We start from the raw sequence: 13,663 nt of genomic DNA on the forward strand, positions 1-13,663 counted from the left end.
GGATAGGTGGATATGGCAGAGGGGAGCAGAGGGCACCCATGTTGATCAAACATCTCTACATGAAAGTTACTGTACACATAGTATTAACCTACAACAACTGTGTGAGGGAAATGCGATCCTCATTTTCCAGTGAGGAACCTGAAGCTCATAAAGAGTTTCAGTGCCAAAGTTATGCAGATGGTAGGTGGCAGAGCCAGGATTCAGCCCAGAATGTCTGACATTCTGACACCTGGCCTGGCATTGGCAGCTTTTCACTACAACACGATGCTCTCAGGAGAACACCAGAGTCCCAAGCTACAGAAGGAACAGAGAAGGTGGGCAATGTTGCAAAGTAAAACGAACAAACAAACAAGAAAACCAGACTCTTAAATACAGAGAACAAACTGGTGGTTGCAGAGGGGAGGGGGGTGGGGGGTGGACAAAATAGATAAAGGAGATGAAGAGGTACAAACTTTCAGTTACAAAATAAGTCATGGAGATGAAAGTACAGCACAGGGAATATAGTCAAGAATATTGTAATAATGTTGCCTGGTGACAGATGGTCACCACACTTACCATGGTAAGCACTGAGTAATATAGAGAATCGTGGGATCAGTATCTTGTACCCCTGAAACTAATATAACATTTATGGAAGTTATACTCCAATAAAAAAAGAAACCTGAAAAAGTTTGGTATAGACAAATTTTATTGTTAGTTCCTAGGTGCAGGGAGAGGTGAGGGTTGTCATTCTGTGTGAGGGGAATGAAAGATGCCTCCATTTGGGGGACAGACAAATTCCTCTGTGAAGGGGTGTGGATTTAGCACTTGTGGCATGCCACTGAGCTGGATAAGCTGCCTGCTTTCAACAGATGCCACAAATTGCAGCAGAGCCACCTGCAGGCCCCGTGTCAACGTAGGTGAGGTGCTTATGTAAGGTCGTAGAGCAGAGTCATCAGCAGCTTATTCAGATGGCAAAATTCTAGAGGGGAGGCAGAGGCCAGAACCAGCTAGGTGAGAAAGACCAGGTCATGGATGGAAAAACCATAAACCTGTGGTGCAGGTTACTGCATTGCTGCTAAATTTCAAGAAAAATAATATGTTATGTTAAGGTGTGATTTAATCTTTCATTGATTTGGGTAAGGAGGTGTAATTAAATTTATAACAACCATTCATAACACAAACACTTCAACCATTGGTATGGCTACCGATCTTATCATGAAGTAGATGGTAATTAGAGCAGTGAGTTCCTGTCTGGTGTATCATGGAAAAGAGAAGTGGATTTTAGTCCTCTGTTTTATAAGGGCAACTATGTATTTATTGTGAGTGGCAGGCAGTGGAAAAGATGCTTATTGAAATGACAGAGGGGGTTTGGGGAGGGGGAGGTCACAGTCATGGTGAGTAGAGTTCCATTACAAATACATCTTTCTGCACCAGAGATTGAGGCTCAAATAGCCATTTTCAGGGTTGGTGATAGCTGTGGCAGAAACACCTGGAATCGTAACAAGGCTAAGGTTCATTTTGGGGTCCCCAAGCAGAGAGCAGGGACTTCTGAACTCTGAGCTAAGATTCCTTGGTTATTTCAATACTTTCCATTGTATCTATTAGTTTTATGTTAACTCCTTGATGGTGGGACTTAGGTCTGGCTTATTTTATAATATGCCAGGCACAAAATTGGTGCTCAGTAGATTTGTAGTAATATACAAATGTATCACAGCATAGCATTCCATTTTTATTATTTATGGTTATTTAGATTTGGAATTAGAATTAAAAGATATGGTAGATTCCAGCATGTTTATAGGAATTTTCCTCTGGGGTTGGTGACTTTCCCTTGGAAGAAAAAAATAGGAATCAAACAAGGAATATTTCATGATATGGGATGAAATGTATCATAAAATGAAGATTTATTTTTCCAGTCAATGTGGCCTGAATTGTTCTAATTTGTTAAATGTGCTTCTCTAAGTCAGATGCAAGAGTTGAGGCACTAAGGGTTGACTATGCCACACACACCCTCCATTCCACTGCCCGAGTCTTGTGGAAAAATAAGCCACTTAGAGATATACTCCCTACCTTCTTCTTAGGTAACAGCCTAATTATCTTTAAAGAGTGAGAGGGTGAAGCAGTGAGAAACTGATTTTGTCCTGATACATAAGGGGCTTGAGAGACAGAGGGGAGGGTTAGTGTTATATGGGTACATTGATAGTTAATACTCAAACATTCAGCCCTAATCCTTAGGTTTTCTTTGAGAGAGAAATGACCTGTGAAATGAGCTGTGGTCCAGAGCAGCTGCTAAAAGCCACAATTATATTTTCATGAGAAGAAAGCCCAGACCCTGAGAATCTATACTGGGCCAAGGTCAGGCTGATTAGGACCATATGTATCTTCTCCTTCTTCAAACATTCTTTGCTTTCTAAATGACTGGTCTTAAAGCATGCTTCATTTAGTTCTTAATGTTTTTTGAGTGCTGGCCATGCCGTGTATGTGCCAGGCATACATATACTTTTATATGTAAAGATTTATCTGTCCTCATAACTACTAACTATGAGGAGATACCACTATTTATTTTACAGGTAAGATAACTAATATAGACATATCTGTATCAAAGGCACACTTCTTGTAAGGTGTGCAGCTGAGGTTTGAACCCTGGCAACCTGTTACCATAGCATACAGTCTCAACCACCAAAGTCTACTAACATGGGATACTCTAAATCACTGGAGATAGTTCATGGAAGCTATTTTGCAACCATTCATGTTTGTATACATACATATATAGTTTGATACAAGTATAATTTATATGCGTTACATATAGCTGTATAATTTATGTTTTACATAGTATAATTTATAGATTGCATATATATTTGCATATGTAATAATAGACATACATTTTCGGTAGATATTTATATGGTAATTTGCATATAGAAGATCTGGAAGGGATTAGATAGCAGTGGTTATCTCTGGGCAAGAGTATTATTGGTGTCTTTTGTACTTGTGTCTTTTATGATTTCTTCATGACAAGCATATAATGGTTTGTAACTAAATTTTCTTAATTTAAAAAAGGATTTTTTACTTTGCTTAGGACATTTAAAGACATGCATTGACTAAACTTGTGACTGCTCTGTACAGGATTATACAAAGTCCAGGCAAAACCCTGTGTTCAGAGTAGCATGTGGCTGGCTGGTTACCACGACTGGTTTATTTTCTTTTCTAGACAGGAGAGTGAAGACTTAATATGGTATGGATTACTGTATTGGCCCCATGACACTTCTCCAACAGGCAGGCCTCTTCAAGTTGGCCCCATTTTGTTATCTTTGGGATGTTAGCTCTTCTCCAGAGAACCCCAGATAAACTAGAACCAGTGTTCCCTCCACATGTCACCCCAGAGCCATAGCCTCAAAACTGCCTCAGCAATCCTGATAGCACCCTAGAATGAGGAGCCTCTTCCCCCTGGAGATCTGCTCAGTGTTGTAAGGAGAAGTTTCAGGGAACACTTTCAGCCATGGTAGGAGGTGATGCTGCTTTGAGAGTTTAGGCCTTATCTGTCAACAGGCCCAGCCCTAATTCTCAACTTGTCTACAAGAACTGCAAGCCTCTTTCCAGTCAGACACAATAGAGGCAAAGCCATTTGGCTACTTTAGTTTCTTAATTTTATCCCTCTGTTACATGGAAATATGTCAGAATAGGAGGTTTCCCTTCCACCTCAAACTCTGCCCACTTCCCAGAGATGTACAGAAGGGAACTACCATTCATTACTTACAGCTTATGTATAAATGGGGAGCACTGAGGACGCTCCACACACAGCTGAGTGGTCTACATCCATCCTGGGAGATGAATTTGGTGTTCCTATAAGTGGCCAGGACAAAGGTCGGCCACCATCTTGGTCTCAGGGCCCCAAGGAGAAGGTACAAATTTCTGTTTCCTGCCTTGAGGGACAACCCCAGGATATCTACCTTCCTGCCTCTCCACAGGGACTGCTCCTAAAATGCCCTTTCCCAGGTAAAATAATTTTAGGCACCTATAAGGCCATCCCTGTGCAATGGAGCCAAAGCCCTGTCAAGAGACCTAGCTCTACAGGGGGATCAGAGAAGGACCTGCCCCAAATCAGAGCAGGAGCCCATTTGTCACTGGGAGTGGCTCTGTGAAGGGCACCCCCCCCCCCCAACAAACACACACATACATACACCTACACTCAACCTTATAGCTCAGAGCAGCTTGGGGTGGGTCACTACTGAAATTTTCAGGGCCACTTCCTTCAGGAAATGTGCCCAGTGTCATACTACTGACTGAACCTGTCCTAATTTCTGGTACCATCTTTCATTCCAGCAAAATCTGATTGCCTGCAGAAGCTCCTTTAGAGGTATTAGTTCTCACCACCACCAGGGGGTAGCAGTGGTGCACCTGCCCTCCATATGAATGCAAAGTACTAGTGGAAGAGGTTGGCTGGGCTTTGGAGGGAGTCTTCAGCCAAAGTATCCTTGAAGACCTGGCCGTTTTACACACTATATAGGCAATGTGACTGAGGCTTATGAGCTTTGGAAGAGTCAACAAAATGTTTAGGGGCACCTGGGTGGCTCAGTTGGTTAAACATCCAACTTCAGCTCAGTTCATGATCTTGCAGTTGGAGCCCAGCATCGGGCTCTGTGCTGACAGCTCAGAGCCTGGAGCCTGCTTCAGATTCTGTGTCTCCCCCTCTCTGCCCCTCCCCTGCTCATGCTCTGTCTCTCTCTCTCAATAATAAATAAACGTCAACTTTTTTTAAAAAGTCAACAAAATGAATCAGAGATAAATAGATGTCTTTCTGTAAGTATGTCAGCTCCAAAATAAAATTGGGTAAAATTGAAATCTATAAATATTGAAAGGTCTAGAAATAAAAAATCATGAACCTCATTCATTGTGAAATCTATAAAATTTTTATATCCATAAAAGTTATTACTAATTAAGCAATTTTAATATAGAGTTTTTTTCTAGAATGTATACTGTAATTGAAAAGAAAGCATAGCCAAAATGAATGTATGACTTATATGTAAATAATTTCAAAAACAAAATTATTAAAATGTTTTCAAAAACTTTTAGTAAAAATCATACTTAAGTGGTCTATAGATACATTTTAATATGTTTGATATCATGTGGAAGGGTTATCCCCCTCCTCTTCAAGAGAAATATAGTTCATCTCAGGGGCAGTGAACACATACACTCCATTTACATCACACCCTTCTATATTTTCTACAAAATTTCCCTCTTGCATCTAGGAAAATTTAGACGTTTGAGGAATGTCAGAAAGTCCAGAGAGAAGGAGGGGCATGACCAGTGATGGAGCAGTGTGGTTACTTTGGTGGGGGCCTTGTGGTCACAGGGGTTAGGACCCACTCACAGACACCCAGGCTCAGAAAGAAAGTAGATCCTTCTTGAGTGGCAGACTCATATATGCCAAGCCCAGAGACTAAGATTGGCAGTCATGATTTCAGTTCATTAATTTACAACAAGAAACATGATTGTTGAAAGGACTGGTCACTCATACCCCTTAAGCAGTGTCTTTTCTTCCACATAGACAGCAATATCATAATTAGAAGCTGGTGATCACAGACTCAGAGAAGGAAACTTGGTTTGTTGATTTGGAGGTTAATGGCATCCAGCCAGTCACCTGCTAGAGAGTTCCATTGCCATCATAGACCTTGCCACTGGGACTTGGCTCTCTTGCCTAGACATAGACTGCTTATATGGGTCCAGCCTCATTGACCTCCATGAATCCCCTTTTCTACATTTAGCTGAATAACCCCCCTCCCCTCTGAATGAAAGGTTAATACATTAAAGTTGCAGTCAGATTCTGTTAGTTTAGACACCATTCTTTCTTTTTTAAGGTTGACTGTGAATATGTCTCTGATTTGATCCATTCTAATGTTTAATATTTACAAGTAATCTCTTTTTTATTTATACCTAAACATGGGAGGGATTCTACTGTAGCTTTCAGATCTGTCCAGCAAAGCACAGGAGGTTACAGGGGATAGGCTGTCAGCTCTTTACTCTGCTTGAATTCATTGTTGCTTGACTTCTCTTTCAGGACGACTTCTGCCTTCATATTTCACCCCATTGTTCTAAGGTACCACCCTTCCTTTTCCTGGAAGCTCCCTGGAACATGAATCCAGAGAATGGCATCTATTCCAAGATGTCAGTGGGCTCCACACTTTCATGGCCAGAATGTTCTTCTGGGGCCTGAGGTGGGATTAGAAGGGCCACGGTCTGTGACTTCTTTCCAATCCCTCTGTGTAAATTCTCACACATTCTGTGCTTCTTGTTTCTGTGAGGTGATCAGTCACTACATTTAGGGCCAAAAAAGTCTGGGTTTAGTTTTATATCTGCCATTTTCTAATTGCATGACTTTGGTAACACTAAAAGAAACCATTTTCTTAGTTGATATGAGCTTGATTATATTTACATTTGCCTTCCATAATCACAAGACTATCTAGAGATTATATGACCTAATGTATGTGAAAGAGGAGATCAAGTTATTCTATTTTTTTCAACAAATAATTATTGAATGCTACTATCTGCCAGGATCTACTTCAGGCACTGGGAAAAAGCATGAACAAAATAGGTAGAGGTAATAATGATGAACCCCAAGTTCCCTCCACTGAGGCTGTATCATTTTGTTTTCCCACCAAAAAGTGTGTGAATGCCTCTTCTCCACAGCCTTGTCAACAAAGTCTTTTCTCAAACTTTCAGAATTCCACCAAACTAATGGTGAGAAATGATATCTCAGTACAGTTTTAATTTGTGTTTCTATTGTTATAAATAAGCTTTAGCATCTTTTCATATATTTAAGGATCATCTGAATGCCTTCTGTCAACAAGCTGTTTATATCTTTTGTCCATTGTTGTTTCTTATTTTGTGCATTTGTGCTTTCTCACCTATACCTGTCTTACCTTTTAAAAAATTAGGTTGGTTAGTAGTTTCCTACTTTGTTCTTTCAAAATAATAGGTTAATTACTTACTTATTTATTTATTGTACTAATTTCCTATTTTCTTAGTCATTAATTTATGCTTATGCCTTTTAAAATAGTTCCTTATACATTTTTTGTTTTCTTCACTGATTTTCCTGGGAGCACTCATGTAATTAATACAGATCCTTATACATCTAGTTTACTTATCATCATTTTCTAACAGTTCTACAATTTCATTTTGTAGTCATCTCCTTTTATCCAAGAGTTATTTAATAGAGGTGTCTGTTATTAATTTCCAACAAAACAATAACAACAGAGAGATTTGGCAATATTTACTGATATTATATGTGCATGCAAGAGCACTATTTCTATTATTTCTATTTTTAAATAGTGCGTTTAAGTTTTCTTTGTGGCCTAATATTGAATATTCCATGTTTAAGAGGTGTAATTTTATTGTTGGGTTAATATATTGGTGGGAAAGAGTTCTTTATATCTTAGTAATTGTGTTGTTCAGTTCTTCTCAATACTTAATGTCTTGAACTGAGAGAGATAAAATATTCCATTATTATTATGGGTTTTTTCTTTAAGTTTTAAATTTAAATTCCAGTTAATATACATTGTAATATTAGTTTCAGATGTAGAATTTAGTTATTCATCACTTGCATACTCTTTAGTCCCCATCACCTATTTCACCCATAACCCTGCTCACCTCCCCTCCAGTAATCATCAGTTTGTTCTCTATAGTTAAAAGTCTGTTTCCTGGTTTGCCTCTCTTTTTTCCCAACTCTGTTCATCTGTTGTTTTTTTCTTTGATTTTTTTTTACATTTATTTATTTTTGATAGAGAGAGACAGAGCACAAGTGGGGGAGGGGCAGAGAGAGAAGGAGACACAGAATCTGAAGCAGGCTCCAGGCTCCGAGCTGTCAGCACAGAGCCTGATGCAGGGCTTGAACCCACAAACCATGAGATCATGACCTGAGCCGAAGTCAGACATTTAACTGACTGAGCCACCCAGGTGCCCCCTGTTCATGTTTTGTTTATTAAATTCCATATATGAGTGAAATCATATGGTTTTTGTTTTTCTCTGACTGACTTATTTTGCTTTAGCATAATAATCTTAACTCCATCCATGTCATTGCAAATAGAAATATTTCATTATTTTTTACCTCTGAGTAATATTCCATTGTATATATATATATACCCCATCTTCTTTATCCAGTCATCAGTCGGTGAACATTTTGGCTCTTTCCATAATTTGGCTACTGTTGATAATGTTGCTATAAACAGGGTTCATGTATCACTTCAAATCAGTACTTTTATATCCTTGGGGTAAATATCTAGTAATATAATTGCTGGGGCATAGGGTAGTTCTATTTTTAATTTTTTGAGGAACCTCCATACTGTTTTTTAGAGTGGCTGCACCAGTTTGCATTCCCACCAGCATTGCAAAAGAGATCCTCTTTCTCTGCATTTTTGCCAACATCTGTTGTTGCCTGAGTTGTTAACGTTAGCCATTCTGACAGGTATGAGGTGGTATCTCATTGTGGTTTTGATTTGTATTTCCCTGATGATGAGTGATATTGAGCATCTTTTTTCATCTGTCTGTTAGCCATCTGTCTTCTTTGGAAAAACTTTTATTCATGTCTTCTGCCCATTTTTTAACTGGATTATTTGTTTTTTGGTTGTTGAGTTTGATAAATTATTTATAGAATTTGGATACTAACCCTTTATCAGATATGACATTTGCAAATATTTTCTCCCATTTCAACTAAAAGGTTGTCTTTTACTTTTGTTGAGTGTTTCCTTTTCTGTGTGGAAGCTTTTTATCTTGATGAGATCCCAGTAGTTCATTTTTGCTTTTGTTTCCTTTGCCTCAGGAAATGTGTCTAATAAGAAGTGTTTATGGCTGATGTCAAAGAGGTTGCCGCCTGTGTTCTGCTTGAGGATTCTGATGGTTTCCTGTCTCACATTTAGGTATTTCATCCATTTTTAGTTTATTTTTGTGTATGGTATAAGAAAGTGGTCAGTTTCATTCTGTTGCATGTTGCTGTTCAGTTTTCCTAACACTATTTGTAGAAGAGACAGTCTTTTTTTTCCATTGGGTGTTCTTTCCTGCTTTGTCAAAGATGAGTTGACTATATAGCTGTGGGTCCATTTCTGGGTTTTCTATTCTGTTTCATTGATGTATGTGTCTGTGTTTGTGCTAGTACCATACTGTCTTGATCACTACAGCTTTGTAATGTGGCTTGACGTCTGGAATAGTGATACTTCCAGCTTTTCTTTTCTTTTTCAGGATTGCTTTGCTATTTGGAGTCTTCTATTGTTCCATACAAATTTTAAGATTGTTTGTTCCAATTCTGTGAAGAATACTGATGGTATTTTGATAGGAATTGCATCAAGTGTGTAGATTGCTTTGGGTAGTATAGACATTTTAACAAGGTGAACATAGAATGTTCCATCCGTGAACATGGAATGTTTTTCCATTTCTTTGTGTCCTCTTCAATTTCTTTCATAAGGGTTCTTTTTTAAAAAAAAATGTTTATTTTTGTTTTTGAGAGAGAGAGAGAGAGTGCAAGCAGGGCAGGGGCAAAGAGAAGGGTACAGAGGATCTGAAGCAGGCTCTGTGCTGACAGAAGTGAGCCCAATATGGGGCTCGAACTCATGAACTGTGAGATCATGACCTGAGCCAAGATCAAATACTCAACCAACTGAGCCACCCAGGTAACCCCATAAATGTTTTATAGTTTTCAGGATACAGATCTTTTATCTCTTTGGTTAGGTTTATTCCTAGGTATTTTATGGTTTTTGGTGCAATTATAAATGGGATTGATTCTTTGATTTCTTTTTCTTTTGCTTCATTATTGGTATACAGAAATGCAATAGATGTCTGTACATTGATTTTGTATCATGTGACTATGCTGAATTTGATACCAGTTCTAGCAATTTTTTGATGGAGTTTTTCAGGTTTTCTACATAGAGTATCATGTCATCTGTGAATAGTGAAAGTTTGACTTCTTCCTTGCTGATTTGGATGTCTTTTATTTATTTTTGTTGCCTGATTGCTGAGGATAGGATTTCCAGTACTATGTTAAATAACAATGGTGAGAGTGGACATCCCTGTCTTATTCTTGACCTTAGAGGAAAAGCTCTCAGTTGTTCCCCATTGAGGATGATATCAGCTGTGGATCTTTCATATATGGCCTTTATGATGTTGAGGTATGTTCCTTCAATCCCTATTTTGTTGAGTTTTTTTTTTTTTTTATCTGAAATGGATGTTGTATTTTGTCAAATGTTTTTTTCTGCATCTATTGACAGGATCATATAGTACTTATCCTTTCTTTTATTAATGTGGTACATCACAATGATTGATTTGCAAATTGGACCACCTTGCAGCCTTAGAATAAATCCCACTTGACTGTGGTGAATAATTCTTTAAATGTACTGTTGGATTCAATTTGCTAGTATCTTGTTGAGAATTTTTGCATCCATGTTCATCATGGATATTGGCTTATAATTATTCTCTTTAGTGGGGTCTTTATATGGTTTTGGAATCAAGTTAATGCTGGCCTCAGAGAATGAGTTTGGAAGTTTTTCTTTCATTTCTATTTTTTTGGAACAGTTTGAGAAGAATAGATATTAACTCTTCTTTAAATGTTTGGTAGAATTTCCTGGAAAATCATCTGGCCCTGAACCTTTGTTGGGAGATTTTTGATCACTGATTCCATTTCTTTGATGGTTATGGGTCTGTTCAAATTTTCTATTTCTTCTTCTTTCAGTCTTGGTAATTTTTATGTTTCTAGGAATTTACCCATTTCTTCCAGATTGCCCAATTTGTTGGCATACAAGTTTTCATAACATTCTCTTTTAATTGTTTGTATTTCTGTGATGTTGGTTGTGATCTGTCTTCTCTCATACATGATTTTATTTCTTTCAGTCCTTTCTCTTTTCTTTTTGACAAATCTGGCTAGGGGGTTTATCAATTTTACTATTTTTTTAAATAACCACTTGTTAGTTTCATTGATCCAATCTACTGAGTTTTTTTGTTCCTATACCATTTATTTCTGCTCTAATGTTTATTATTTCCCTATTCTGCTGGCTTTAGGCTTCATTTGCTGTTACTTTTGTAGCTCTTTTTGGTGTAAGGTTAGGTTGTATATTTGAGAATTTTCTTCCTTCTTGAAGGAGGCCTGTGTTGCAATATATTTTCCTGTTAGGACTGCCTTTGCTTCATCCCGACGGTTTTGGGCTGTCATGTTTTCATTTTCATTTGCATCCATGTATTATTTTTTTTATTCTTTACTTTACTGGTTAATCCATTCATTCTTTAGTAGGATGTTCTTTAACCTCCATGTATTTGTGATCTTTCCAAATTTTTCCTTGCAGTTGACTTCAAGTTTCATAGCATTGTGGTAAATATGTACCTGATTTCAGTATTTTTGTATTTGTTGGGGCCTCATTTATGACCCAGTATGTGATCTACTCTGGAGAATGTTCCATGTGTACTTGAAAATAATGTTTAATGGAACTGGAGGGTATTATGCTAAGTGAAATAAGTCAGACAGAGAAAGATACCATATGTTTTTACTCATATGTGGATCTTGAGAAACTTAGCAGAAGACCATGGGGGAGGGGAAAGGGAAAAAAAGTTACAGAGAGGGAGGGAGGCAAACCATAAGAGACTTTTAAGGACTGAGAACAAACAGGGTTGGTGGGGGGTAGGGGAGAGGGGAAAGTGGGTGATGGGCATGGAGGAGGGCACTTGTTGGGATGAGCATTGGGTGTTGTACGGAAACCAATTTGATAAAAAATTATATTTAAAAAAACAAAAATAAACTAAATAAAATAGAAGACAAAAAAAAAAAAGAATGTATATTCTGCCACTTTAGAAAGAAATGTTCTGAATATATCTATTAAGTCCATATGGTCCAGTGTATCATTCAAAGCCATTGTTTCTTTGGTGATTTGCTGTTTAGATTATTTGTTTATTGTTGTAATTGGCATATTAAAGTCCCCTACTATTATTGTACTATTATCAATGATTTTCTGTATGTTTGTTATTAACTGTTTTATATATTTGGGTGCTTTCAAATTGGGGCATAAATATTTATAATTGTTAGATCTTCTTGTTGGATAGACCCCTTTATTATGATATACTGTGCTTCTTTATCTTTTGTTACAGTCTTGGTTTAAAACCTAGTTTTTCTAATATAAGTGTGGCTACTCTAGCTTTCTTTTGATGTCCATTAGCATGATAAATGGTTTTCCGTCCACTCACTTTCAATCTGTAGGTGTCTGTAGGTCTAAAATGAGTCTCTTGTAGGCAGCGTCTAGATGGGTCTTGTTTTTTAATCCATTCTGGTACCTTATGTCTTTTGATTGGAGCATTTAGTTCATTTACATTCAGATTATTGATAGATATGAATTTAGTGCCGTTGTATGACCTGCATATGTTTTTTCTATGTTCCTTTCTAGTCTGTTGCTTTTGGTCTTTCTTTCCTACTCAAGGAGTCCCCTCTAATGCTTCTTGCAGGACTGGGTTAGTGGCCATGAACCCCTTTAGTTTTGTTTGTTTGTGTTTCTTTATCTCTCTTTCTATTCTGAATGACAGCCTTGCTGGATAATATACACCTCGGGTGTATATTTTTCCTCTTTAGCACATTGAGTATATCATGCCACTCCCTTCTGGCCTGCCAGGTTTCTGTGGATAGGTCTGCTGGAAACCCTATTTGTATTCCTTACAAGGTTAGGGATTTCTTTTCCCTTGCTGCTTTCAGAATTCTTTCCTTATCTCTATATTTTGCATATTTTACTATGATATGTCTTGTTGTTGGCCTGCTTTTTTAAATTTTTCATGGGAGCTCTCTGTGCCTCCTGGATTTGGATGTCCTTTTCCTCTCCCAGATTAGGGAAGTTTTAGCTATAATTTGCTCAAATAAACCTTCTGCCCCCTTTCCCTTTTCTTTTTCTGGGACTCTTATGATATGAATGTTACTACGCCATATGGAGTTGCTGAGTTCCTTAAGTCTACATTTGTAATCCAATAGTTTTATTTCCCTCTTCTTTTCAGCTTCATTATTTTCCATAATTTTATTTTCTACTTATTACTTAGTTATTCGTTCCACTGCTTCTTCCATCCTTGTGGTCATTACCTCCAGTCAGTTTTGCATCTAGATTATAGCATTTTTTATTTTGGCCAGACTAGTTTTTAGGTGTTTTATCTCTGTGTTAAGGAACTCCCTGGTGTCTTCTATGATTTTCTCTAGCCAGCTAGTATCCTTATGATTATGGTTTAAATTTTGGTTTAGGCATATTACTTATATTTGTTGTGATTAGATCCCTTGCTGTGACCTGTTCTTGTTTTCTTTTGGGATGAATTTCTCCATCTTGGCATTTTTCTGGGTCTCTGTCTTCTGTGGATTAGGAAGACCTATCATGTTTCCTGTTCCTGAGAGAAATGGCTATATTAAGAAGAGGTCATATACCGTCTAGGGCTTGGTGCTTCAGGATATGTCTCTGGTGTGTGCTGTGTATACTCTGATGTTGTGTTTTGGCTGCTCTTTCCCTCAGATGAGTCATTTGAAGAGTTTTACCTTGTCTTAAATGGGTAGTGTTTGGACCTTGTCCACTGTTGGACAAGTTTTAACTTGGTGTGTTTTGGTCTGCTTGATATAAGAGGCTGGATCCTATTTCCCCTAGAGCTGAAGCTTTTTTAGCACTCTATGGTCAGGAGATTTGGTGTATGTGGGGGGATG

The sequence above is a fragment of the Panthera leo genome, chromosome C1, assembly GCF_018350215.1.
Source record: "Panthera leo isolate Ple1 chromosome C1, P.leo_Ple1_pat1.1, whole genome shotgun sequence".
NCBI classification, from domain to species: Eukaryota; Metazoa; Chordata; class Mammalia; order Carnivora; family Felidae; genus Panthera; species Panthera leo.